This window comes from Monodon monoceros, unplaced genomic scaffold (assembly GCF_005190385.1).
Source record: "Monodon monoceros isolate NGI ecotype Baffin Bay Population unplaced genomic scaffold, NGI_Narwhal_1 Super_Scaffold_19, whole genome shotgun sequence".
NCBI classification, from domain to species: Eukaryota; Metazoa; Chordata; class Mammalia; order Artiodactyla; family Monodontidae; genus Monodon; species Monodon monoceros.
The window spans coordinates 67,596,296-67,609,188 of record NW_021703775.1 but is presented as its reverse complement, the minus strand read 5'-3'; the positions used below and the strand labels follow the sequence as shown (position 1 = coordinate 67,609,188).

At 48.3% G+C, this 12,893-nt stretch overlaps 1 protein-coding gene across 2 annotated transcripts in view; it reads left to right on the top strand.

Moving 5' to 3' along the window:
* Positions 1-2,371: 2,371 nt before the first annotated feature.
* The window catches only part of DPYSL5 (dihydropyrimidinase like 5), an 87,555-nt gene continuing 77,033 nt past the window's right edge, over positions 2,372-12,893 (top strand). For both annotated transcript variants that reach the window (XM_029232845.1, XM_029232843.1), the window contains exon 1: positions 2,372-2,454. The gene's annotated coding sequence lies outside the window, so the exon portion shown is untranslated. The remainder of the gene's footprint in view (positions 2,455-12,893) is intronic.

Below are 12,893 nucleotides of genomic sequence, written 5' to 3'. Positions count from 1 at the left end.
CTTTACAATAAAAGTGACAGCATACTGCCTTTTGCGGCTGTTATAATGGGAGTGTCATATTCTTATATCCCTCACACTGTTCAACAACTATTGCTGAATAAATGAACAATAATAGCTACATTTGTTGAGTACATGCTATATGTCAGGTAGAGTGCTATGCCTTTTTATATGCATTTCCTCATGTAATTATCTCAGCAAGGTTAAAAGAATATATTATGGTCCCCACGCTCTGTGGGGAGCTAAGGTTCAGATGGACTAAGTAACTTTCCCAAGGTCAAATGTCCAGAAAGAAGAGCAAGGATTCCAACCTAGGGATGTGTGACCCCCCAAGCCCTGCGTTCCTTCTACTTCCCAAGAGAGAGCCTAAATTAAAAATAAATAAATACAACTAAAATCAACTACCGGGGCTATTTACAACCTCAGGTTTGGGTGCGACTTTCAGCAATGTCCCAAGCCTGAAAATAACCTCCAGGCATTTCTTTTCTGACCAAGGGAGGTAGGCCCAGTAAAGCAAGGAAGCAGGAATCCAAACATGAGGTTCACTAAATGCTGCAGAAAAAGCTTACTGCCACTAGAGGGCTTCCTCTCCCTTTAGGCAAAATGTGCGGCCTGGAACTTTCCAGCAGACCCAGCTGCGGTGAGCCGCCTCTGGGCTCCATTCCACCTCCCTCCAGCTCAACCCATTTTACTTAAATCCCTGGGTCAGCGCAGAAGTTGGCCAGCCTGGGGGAATCCCTACGGCAGTGCCCCAAGCTGGAGCAGTGGGGGAAGGAGGAGCCACGCCCCCCTGGTTTTCACAGGCACATCCCCATGCTCCTCTGGGTTGGGGATGCTTTGAGGTAGTCCCTAGGCTCATTTGGGGGCTCCCTGCATAAGCTTACGATGTGAGAGGGGGCAAAGAAGTAAACCTTCCTCCCAGGAGAAGTGGAGATTCTATGGTGGTAATCCAGAAGTGAGGCCCAAATGCCAGCCTGGCCTGCTCCAGGCCCTGAGCCCACCGCAGAGGAGTACTGAGCAAGTGGCCTAAGGCGACCTCACTTCGGTGGGCTCTGCGGGGGCCCGGGGCCCGGGTAGATTTTGCTGAGATGGGGAGGAGGGACCCTCCAGAGTAGTGAAGCATCGTTTTGTTTGAATATATCCTGCAGAGAGAAACATCTCTCAGGGCCATGGTTGTGCGGCTACAGCCAGGGAACTCCCTCCTCTTCACCCCTTCCCAGGAGCCCGGCAGGGGAGGGGCTTCTACAGCAGCCCCTTGGGGTTCCCCAGGGACCCCGGTATGGGGTTGGAGTGAGGACTCAATGCTGCATTTTAACACCGTATCAATAGCAACGCTTTTGGAGTGACAATAAGTGAAAAGAGGCAAATTACTAAACCATATCTAAGCTATTATTACAACTACTGAAATAACAGATAAACGGTGAAGGACTGAGAGGGAATCAGGAAGGTTGTAAAGGCATGGTGATCCTCTCTCTTTTTTAGACTTGTTGATTTTGTTAAATTCTGCGTGTATTCAAAACGTGAAGAAAAAAGGTGACGCTAATGTAAATTGAATTATAAAACACTTACAGAGTCTTCACCACGCCCTGAAAGGAGGTGTCAGAAATAGGACAGGCAGCTAGACCTGAGAGCTCTGGATGGAGAAGCGCTGGCCGAGATTATGAACTCCGGGTTCCAGGCCCCAGAGGGTGCAGATGCGAACTTAGGCGGCCCCGAGTGGCCGTCCACGTTGTACGTAAGAACATTTTCTTACAACTACACCCCCGCCCCCTCCATCCTGCAATTCAGCCGGGCGCCCATTTCGAAGGCGTCGGACTGGGTCTTGGCGGGAACCAGGCGGCCTTAGCCCGGCCTGCAGGGAAGGGGAAGCCCGGCAGCAGCCCGGGAGAGGCGACTGGGGCATTGTTTCAGCCCCTCGGGTGGGGTCCTGCAGGGGGAGGGGAGGCGGTAGCCGTCCCAGGGGACCCGTGCATCAGCGCGTCCAAGCGCCCGGGCTTTGTGAAGTGTCTTGAGTCACCATGGAAATCCAAAGGAACGCGGAGAAGGGCGCCAGGAGGTCGGCGGGTTCTCGGGCTGCGTCCTCCGTCCCCTCTCGGACCCTGGCCCTGCGGCAGGGCCTGTCGGGAGTTGTAGTCCCAAAGCGGCAGCCGCGAGAGGCGCCGAGGATGCCAGGCGCCGCCGGTCCCCGCCTCTCCCTAACCTGCTAGCGAGAGGTGGGGAGCTCTGGGGAGGAGCCGTCGCTTCAGTGATTGGCCGAGGACGCCTCCAGCCTCCACCCAAGACCCCTCCCCTGCTCGCGGCTTCTGACTCCAGCGCCCGGCGCGCCAGGCGGCGATCGAGCGAGCGAGCGAGCGTGCAGCCGCCGCCGCCCCGAGCACCCGCAGCTCCGGCGCCGCGGCGAGACCGGAGGAGAACCCACCGACCGACGGACCCTCGCAGCCGCGGCATCCCGGAGGAGTGGGTGATGGCGGGGTGGGCGGTGGGCTTATTCTCCCCGGGCTGGGACATCCATCTCACACAGTCTCTGTTTCTCTGGGAGGCGCACAATAGGGCCGGGGTCCGGGTGCACCTAGGGGCCCGGCTGCGGGGGACGCGGCGGGAAGTGTGGTTTGGGAATGGCGGCAGCCTTCCCGGGCTAAACTGGGGCCCGAATCGGTTCCTCTTTGTAAGCCCACAGAGCTCCCAGAGCGCCGAGCGGTGCCTTGCTCATAGTAGGCGTTTAATAGGTGCTCGTGGGATTGCAAAGAACTGGGGTGAGGAGGCAGCTTGGTTGAAGGGGGTTCACTCCTAGCACACAGTAGACGCCCAGCCTCACTCGTCGAGGCGCAGTGAATAGCTGGAAGGCTGGGTGGGGGCTTGCTGGCCGTGGGCCCGTCCGGCCCCAGTCTTAGATCGGCGCCGTCCTCTGCCCCCACCCCCATCCGCAGACACCCTCTGTCCCTCTCCCCTCCGAGTTGGGGTTTGCCCAACCTGAACCGGACCCGGCGGCCAGTCCACCCGTCCGGCTAACGGAGCGGACGCCTGAGGACGATTCGCCAGCCGCCTCCGAGGCACCTGTCTGAACGACAAAGGCCGCTTTTTTGCGGCCCGGCCCTCTCGGCGGGCGCCAAGCTGGGTCCCTTAGCTTGAGCCCAGCGCGGGAGCCCTTCTGGCTGCATCGATCTTGGCGAGCGAGAGACGTCGACGCCCCAGGCCCGGGGAGGAGGCAGAAGTCCGAGCTGGAGAGAAGCTGGGATGGAGAGAGGCGGAGGAGAGGCCTGCGTTTGAGCATAGATGGGGGAAATGGGAGATAGGGAAGCTGGGTGGGGACAGGTGACTGGATCTGGGAAGAGGGGTAAACTGGAGACTAGGGTTTGAGGAGGAAAGAGAAGGGTCTGAGGAGGGAGGGACGGAGCTTGGAGCAGGTGGCGCGAGGCGAGGCTGGGGCTGACGAAGAATGTGGAGGGGAGGAGGGATGCTGGAGGGTGGAGACTGCCTGGGTTTGAGGCGGGTAGACACTGGGGAGGAGGAGACCAGCGCGGTGAGGAGGAGGGGTCTCCCTGGGGAGGGAGGTCTCCGGGGAAGGGAGGGGCAGGCAGCTGGGGTCGCGGGTCTCGGGCCTGAAGACCCTCAGCTCTGGCGATGGGCCTGGCTGTCCTGTGGCTGGCCGGGCGTGGCTCTTGCACCGGGCGACGGACCCAGGATGGCGGATCCGGGACCGAACTGGCTGTCCCCGCGAGGAGCTTTGTCTCCCGGCTTGACGGCAGCCCGTAGGGACTCGTTTAGGGTTTTGTGATAATCCGCAGCGCCGCAGGCACACCCTTTTCTTCGCAGAGCTGAAAGACTTGGTCCAGTGACAGATGCTGCCAGGGAGGCGGAATGAGGGACGCCTCCCGCCCGGGAGACCCGGAGAACAATAGCCGACACTGGTATCCGCCCGACAGCGAACTAGGGCCTCCCGACCCCAGAAATGAAGTGCGCAGTTTTCTGGTGCAGAAAATGCTCCCGGAGAAATCACAGGGCACGTGCTCGTCTCTTGGGGTTTGTGTTGGGGAACCGAGCCCCGCCGTTAATTCCCTGGTGTGAGTCGCGCGTCCCCCTAGACTGTGGCACCGGCAGACAGACGCCGCCCCTGGGTTTGGTACCTTCTGGCTGCGGCACCGCCCCCTGCCCCTTGCTGTTGACCAACCACCAAGACGATCTGGGGCGACCTGTGGAGGTTGCCTCGGTACTGAGCGGGCTCCCTGAGTAGCCGGCTTTGTCTGGCGAGGCGGCCCACCTCGAAGGTCTGCTGTGTGTTCCTAGAGGGAGTAGCTAGGGCCGGTGCGGACTGTGGTAAAATGGGGAGAAGCTGTCGTGGAGATTACCCGCCACGGGTGCCACTCCTGGCCTTAGAGCCGGCAGCCAGGGGACCAGTGCTTCCCTTTGCCAGTGACCACACCCAAGCCAGCTTATCCATCCTGCAGTTTTCACTGGTATTGTCTGATGACCTAAGACAGGGATGGCTCTGTGATAAGAGGCATCTCCTTGCCCATGGGAAAGCAGATGGACAGAAATGCAAACACAAAAAGGGGTTCAACAGAGCTTTCCATGCGCTCATAGTCTTGCTTGCTGTCTAAGCATCTTTCACGCTGCGCGCAGCGTCTTGACATGTGAAATGACAGCCAGAAAGTAGCATTCTGTTTGATAGGTTTTCTTTGATGATTGTTTAGCTGATATTAAAGGTGACTCTTTAGCATAGATTTATACTTTTAAATGGTCATTCATTTAAAAAAAAGAAAACAAACAAAAAAAAAAGCAAGGCAGAAGCATTTTTGTTCCAGGAGTGGAGGAAGCTTGGCTAAATGACAGTCAGAGCATCATAGGACAAATCGGTGTGACATATTTGGCATGAAGTTGACCGATGAGCCTTTCGGCTCTCTTAGCCTAGCCTTGAAACCTCTAGGTTTTACTCAGGTTGATGCATAAGGTGAGGGACTGTGATGTGACTGTTGGCTCTTGCCCAAAACGTATGGTTGCTGCCAACGTGAGGTCCTCCTATCTGGGCCGTACCCAGTGGCAGTAGCAGTAGGCTATATCCTGCTGCTTTTAAAGGATGGTGCTTTGAGGAGGTGCCTCTCAGAATTTATAAAGGACTAGCTGGAATGTTGTTCACTGGATGTGTTTAATTAAATTGATAGACCTGTCTATCTCCAGAGTGAGTGAAAACCAGTAATCTCAGCATTCGAACACCCAAAATCTGATGCTGAAAGTTTTTTCTTATGAAAAAGCTCAAATGGGAAGTGTGTTTTCATGTCATTTCCCAAAGGAAAAGTTTCAGGAGGGAATGTTTTGTTGGTTTATTCTTCTTGAAGGAACTTATGGATTTGTTTAAGGGTGTAATCCTGTGAAAGCACTGTGTGAATATCCAACCCAATTTTTTCCCCATGGGGAGTCAGTTCATAGATGAGGGATGCCAGTATGACCAGCCCATTTCTATGGGGAAGCTAGAGAGAAATCAGCACGCCCCCCTCCCACCTCCTGTGAAAATGCCTGGGAGACAGAGGGGAGAGGCAAGTGGCTCCAGAGAAGGACTTTATGTACCCAGAATTCCAGGGTGCCCTTGGGGAGTTCAGCTAGGTATAGAAAAGATGTTCATGGGACATGAACAACCGGCTGTTTTCAGCATAGCCTCTCCAAGATGTAGATGTAAGCCAGAGTAGTTTCAGTATTCTCAATGCACTGCACGTTTCCACCTCTGGAAGCAGTTACTCCGCAAGACAAGTCTGCACAACTGGCCAAAATTTGGTTTGAGGACTTGGTTTGGCTTCATCTGTGGTACCTCCACCTCTCCTTGTCCTGCCATGGATATCTAAGAATTCTCCCTCCTTAATAATAATAGCTCCTCTGACACAGAATTCAGCTCCAGGGAACTGTAGGCCAAAGGCCATCACAACTGTGGACAAATCTCTGGGGTAAATTAGGATTTAGATAAATATTGAGAGCCAGAGAAGTTGGTATTATTAGAAAAGAGTATGTAAGATATCCTTCTGGTGTCAAAACTAAACAAATTCTGATAGAATCTGACCCTGTTCATACATTTTTGTTTTCTGAGCTATAAGAAAATTTTTTCAGAAAAGTCTTCTAAGACTTAGTTGAGCTAAGGAGCTTATAGAAGAATAATAATATAGGAAATCTTTGTCAGTGTGAGAACCTGTAGGGAGAAGTTGGTATAAAATAAAGTCAAATGAGAATAACAAGAAGGTGTTTGATTTTCTTGCACTGCTAGTGAATAAATAAGACATAATTTCAAAATCACTTTGTCTTAAATTTTTTATATGAAGATGAAAGGTTCAAATACTGTGGTATGAATCTTTAATGAACTTTGATATATATGTATAAAAGCAGACACATTATATACTTTAACAAAAAAAATTTGTGAAAGAATATTGTATATGATTTGTTCTGTTTCAATCTTTGAAATTCCTTCCATTTAAAATAAATGGACTTAACCATAGCATCCCTGACCCTCTCATACCCTCCCATCAATCACAGCCCAGTTTTGTGCTCGTTCCCTTGTCTCCTCCCACCTCGACTCCCTCCTCACAATCCAGACTCAGGGACAATGTACATAGGAGGGAGAGCCTTGGTCTGAGCCAGGAAGCCTGGGGTCAAATCCGAGCCCTGCCACTTTCTGTCCGTCTCTCCTTAGATGAGTTATTTTTCTCTCAGGGACTCAGTTTCTTCTTCTGTACAATGAGGTTTGTATGAGTTAATATATGTATAGCACTGAGACCAGAGTCTGGCACCTAGTAAGTGCTCAATACATGTTAGTTATCACCATCAGCACCATCGTCATACCCTTACCCCAGAATGTGTGCCCATAAAAACATTTTGATTCCCCATTTAATCTTTCATCCGGGGCAAGCTGGTGTGGATATCACCAGGGTCTGGGGCAAGCTGCTGTAGGGTATCGATAGTGGGAACAGAAAGAATGATTAGGACACCTTTCTGAAGCTCCCACCCTTATAAATAGTAGGAATAGCTCTGTGCTGAGTCTGAGCCTCTTTAAACACAGCTGTTTTGAGCAGCTGAGAACTTGCAGAGTTAAGAATGTTCCAGAAGTGCTCTGACCCCAGCTTTGCCAAATTGTCCCTGTGTATAGAGTTGGCCTGGCAACTCACCCTGCTCCTACACCATCTAAAGAACAATCAGGCATCCATAACTGGTGAGATGCTGTTGTTCCGAGGATGTTCTGTTCTTGGTGTGGGAAAGAGCGATCATGTTTGGTTGGTTGCAAGTTGTCGGGAATAAAAATTGTTGAGTTTATTTCTTAGCTCAAGTTTTCCAGCTAAGAAATAAATTTGGCAGCACAGAATTACTTATTTAACAAACATTTTCAAAACACTTAACTCTGTGTTAGGGGTTGTTCTAGTTCCTGTGAGTTAAGTACGGTACTGTCATTATTCCCATTTTACAGATGAAGCAACGGAGGTACAGAAACCAGCCAGCTAGAGAAATGGTAGAGCCAAGCTTCGAACCCAAAAGGCCTGCTCAGAGTCTGTATAAGTCGAGGTTCTCCAGAGAAACAGAACCAATAAGGATTGGCTTATGTGGTTGTGGGGGCTGGCGAGTCTGATGTGTGTAGGGCAGGCCAGCGGGCTGGAAGCTTTCATGTGGGAGCTGAGGTTGCGTGGGCCCCATAATGGTTAGTCTTACGGCAGAATTTCTTCTTCCTCTGGGAAACCTTAGTTTTTCTCTTAAGGTCTTTCAACTGATTGTATGAGACCCACCCACATTATTGGGGAAAATCTTAAAGTCAACTGACTGTGGATGTTAACCACATCTATAAAATACCTTCCCAGCAACACATATAGATGTGTGTTTGATTGAATAACTGACTACTAAAACCTAGCCAAGTTGACACAAAAAACTATCACAGGGTCCGTGCTTTTTTTTTTATTTTAATTAATTAATTTATTTATTTTTGGCTGTGTTGGGTCTTCATTTCTGTGCGAGGGCTTTCTCTAGTTGTGGCAAGTGGGGGCCACTCTTCATCGCGGTGCGCAGGCCTCTCACTGTCGCGGCCTCTCTTGCTGCGGAGCACAGGCTCCGGACGCGCAGGCTCAGTAGTTGTGGCTCATGGGCCCAGTTGCTGCGCGGCATGTGGGATCTTCCCGGACTAGGGCTCGAACCCGTGTCCGCTGCATTGGCAGGCAGACTCTCAACCACTGCGCCACCAGGGAAGCCCCAGGTCCGTGCTTTTAAACACTACCCCAGGATCAGAAGCTTACTTGTTGGGTATAAGATTTACAATAAACTAAAGAATTTACCAATGGGCTATTTATCCCACTACAAAATGGTGTGCCTTACCTTGTTGAAAATAGAATTTGGACCTCTTTTTTCATCCATGTAGCTTCTAGCACAAAATAATGCTCAGAGCAAGCATTCAATAGATAATATTGAAAGAATGACCAACCGAAAGATTGAGATGATACTTTGCAGGATTTTCCAGCCATTGAGACCTCTAACTCCCCACTTAAATTTAAAATCATTTGGCCCAAGTGAGGTTGAGGTTTTATGAATGACTAGACTCTCTTGAATCAAAACAAGAGAGGTACTTCCCTGGTGGCCCAGTGGATAAGACTCCACGCCTCCACGGCAGGGGGCACATGTTCAATCCCTGGTCAGGAACTAAGATCCTGTGTGCCGTTCAGTGCAGCCAAAAAAAAAAAATAAGACAGGAGAATATCTGCATTCTGAATTGACCTCCCCACCTCCCAACATCTACCCATTTTCATTGGCTTTAGCAAAGATTTTTGGATCTGTCACTGCCTCAACTCCTTGTAGCAGTGCCCAGGACTCAGTCACACCATATTTGTGTCCCTTTGTTGTCCACTGACAAGCATTCCCTTCGTTGATTTCAAATCCGCCATGGGCTCCCTCTAATTTCTCAGGCCTTCGGTCTTTATTCTCCCTGCTTTTGTCTGGTCCTGTCCTTCCCTTTGTCCTTCCCCAGAGCATGACCACTATTTATGGAGAAGTCACCTCCTTTCCCATTTTTAGCGCTTCAACCAGATTTTCGTCTTTGTAGATCAATATATTCATTCTGTTATAAAATTCAAGTGTAGGGCTTCCCTGATGGCGCAATGGTTGAGAGTCTGCCTGCCGATGCAGGGGATGCGGGTTCTTGCCCAGGTCCGGGAAGATCCCACGTGCCGCGGAGCGGCTGGGCCCGTGAGCCATGGCCGCTGAGCCTGCGCGTCCGGAGCCTGTGCTCCGCAAGGGGAGAGGCCACAACAGTGAGAGGCCCGCATAGTGAAAAAAAAAAAAAAAAATTCAAATGTAGCCCCCAATTGTTTCATCTAATGCCTTTTTGCTCCTGTTTCCAACAGACATGAAACTCAATTTTAAGAAAGTTACTCGGAATGTTTTAAGTTTGGCATATTGCCAAATATTTGGGCCCCCCACACACACACATAAAACAGTAACACTGGGGATTGAGAGTGTATTTTTTAAATATTTTTATTTTTTAAACTTTTTAGTAAAGTATAACAGATATACAGAAAAGTATACAAATCGTAAGTGTGTAGCTCACTGAATTTTCACAAACTGAACATGGCCACGTAATCAGCACCTCATGAAGAAACAGATTACAAGTGCGTATCCCAAACCCCCTTAAGTCCCCTCCCAGTCACTACTCTTCCTCCAGGTTCTCTAACCCCTATCAGCATAGACCAGCTTTGCCTATTTTTGAACTTTTCGTAGATGGAATCATATAGTGGGTACTCTTTCAAAAAGGGGCTTCTTTTGCTCAATGTTACGTTTGTTGCATTTTATATGCTCATTTTCATTGCTATATAGCATTCCATTGTGTAAATGTACCACAATTTATTTATCCATTATGTTGTTAATGGGTATTTGGCTAGTTTCTAGTTTGGTGCCATCATGAATAGTGCTGTTGTGACCATTCTAGTACCTGTCTCTTGTGAACAAATGTGTGTTTCTCTTGGGTATATAGTTAGGAGTAGAATTCAGGTCAAGGATATGCATATGTTGTGTTTTAGTAGACCACACCAAATAGTAAGATGAATGGTGAAATTTTTTTGAAAAAAGTCAAACCCAAGGCATGCAATGCTGTGATTAAACTGTTTTTAGAAGTCCTAAATGCTGGCATAATTTAGTGGCTTGATCAGAGGTTGGTTTTCAACTCTTATTCTTCAGCAAAAAAAAATAGAACTTTAGCTGTGTCTGACTCTACGGTAGCTGAGGTGAACATTTCTAAACTAAAGACCAAGGATGTGCTTCAGCCTTGGTCTTGCTACAGCAATTTCCTTACTCCTGTTTCTTAAGGAAAAGCTGAGAATCAGATTATAATTGCAACATGGGTCCAGAGATCATTCCAGAGATGTCCTGTCAGCCTTGAACAAGATTAACAAGTGAGATTTTTTCGGTTAACTATTTTGGATTTCTTGTATTGAGTCAGATAGCAGTTGTGAATCTGTGGCTTAAAAAACGCCTCAAAAGTGTCAGCTTGTAGGGTTTCCCTGGTGGCGCAGTGGTTGAGAGTCCGCCTGCCGATGCAGGGGATACAGGTTCGTGCCCCAGTCCGGGAAGATCCCACCTGCCGCCGAGCGGCTGGGCCCATGAGCCATGGCCACTGAGCCTGCGCGTCCAGAGCCTGTGCTCCACAACGGGAGAGGCCACAGCAGTGAGAGGCCCGCGTACCCCCCACCCAAAAAAAAAAAAAAGTGTCAGCTTGTAATTGCAAAGTTCATATTTCTTATTTGGGGAATTAGAAGTATAGCATCTCATTTTTTGTGGGTTTTTCTAAAAAGACTTAAAACGCACATGTTATGGAGGGTGTTAATCTTATTTATTTATTTTCTTTTTTTTCTCTTTTTGTAATTGAAGTATAGTTGATTTACAATGTTGTGTTAGTTTCAGGTGTACAGCAAACTGATTCATATATATATATGTATACACACACACACACACACATACATATTCTTTTTTCAAATTCTTTCCCTGGGACTTTTCTGGTGGTCCAGTGGTTGAGACTCTGAGCTTCCACTGCAGGGGGCGCGGGTTCCATACCTGGTCAGGGAACTAAGATTCCACATGCCATGTGGTACGGTGCCCACCCCCCCCAAAAAAAAAAAAAACAACCAGATTCTTTCCCCTTATAGGTTATTATAAAATATTGAGTATAGTTCCCATTACAACGTGATTATAATGGAAAAACCCCTGCAACTACTGAAAAACGATAAAGATGAGGCACAAAGATATGAGCAATAACCTCTAACCAGATTGTGGATATAGGCAAACCCATCTCCTCTCCATAGCTCGTCTTCACTGTTGGCCCAGGAGAGATGGCAGTGATAAATTTGGCCAGTATAGATCAAGAGCAGCGATTTAGGTACAATTATAGGATGATGGTAATGAAACCTTTGCCACCAAAGGAGCATAACAAGGCAGTCATGAATTCCTAACTTGGCTGGTTTTTGCTTATGAGACCCATTCACAGCCCAAGTTGTTCCTGATAAAGAATATTTTCCTGTCATGTGGCCTTTCATGTTTGGTATTGGTCCTCATATAACCAAGTGAGTGAGATCAGATTTATCACTGCTTTAAAACCTAGATTTACTGCTTGAACTCTGAGTCCCTTAAGCACTTAGATATTTCATATCTCTTTCAATATAGGATTTAATTTTGTACTTTAAAATGTATATTCCAATATTTAATCAATTATAAAACCACTTTAGACCATTTTGCTAATACAGCTAGTGTAATGTTTGCGTTTCATCAAATCCTTGTCCATATACTCAATGTAATTATTACAGAGTTGTAACCACAACATGGATCCTATTTTGTATTTTGTTCTGTCATCTGACATTAGAAAAAAACTTTTCTGTGTCTCTACCTTATTTAGAAATGTAAACTTTTAATTGCCTATCATTTCATTGGAATGTACTATATTTAAACATTTACTTACTGATGAACATTTAGATTATGTTCGATTTTTATTCTTTATTTTATTTTATTTATTTATTTATTTTTGCGGTACGCGGGCCTCTCACTGTTGTGGCCTCTCCCGTTGCGGAGCACAGGCTCCGGACGTGCAGGCTCAGCGGCCATGGCTCACGGGCCCAGCCGCTCCGCGGCATGTGGGATCTTCCCGGACCGGAGCACGAACCCGTGTCCCCTGCATCGGCAGGCGGACTCTCAACCACTGCGCCACCAGGGAAGTCCTATTTTTATTTTTTAATAAATTTATTTATTTATGGCTGCGTTGGGTCTTTGCTGCTGTGCGCGGGCTTTCTCTAGTTGCCGAGAGCAGGGGCTACTCTTCGCTGTGGTGCGCGAGCTTCTCAAGGCAGTGGCTTCTCTTGTTGCGGAGCACGGGCTCTAGGCACGTGGGCTTCAGTAGTTGGGGCACGTGGGCTCTACAGCACAGGCTCAGCAGTTGTGGTGCACAGGCTTAGTTGCTCCACGGCATGTGAGATCTTCCCGGGGCAGGGCTCGAACCTGTGTCCCCTGCATTGGCAGGCAGATTCCCAACCACTGCGCCACCAGGGAAGTCCCCGATTTTTAAAATTTTAGATAGTGTTTACATCTTTGTGAAAATCACATACATGATTTTATTACCCAGCTGATAATATGTTTTTGAAAATTGAGATTCCCTTAAAAAAAGCTTTTGGTGTGGGGGATGCAGTTTTACTCATAATACCTGATAGTTCTCACATAAGGAGAAATGCATAAATGTGTGTTAATTCCTTGAAATGCATAATACGTGTCACAAAGTTCCCTGATCAGAGAATGCCTTCTAATCAGTCTTAGCTGGCAAGTTGTTTATCAAAGAACTTGTGTAAATGTAGGAATAAAATTGTCTGAGATAATCATTTTACAAACAGGGCATGTAATAATAATTTGGAGCA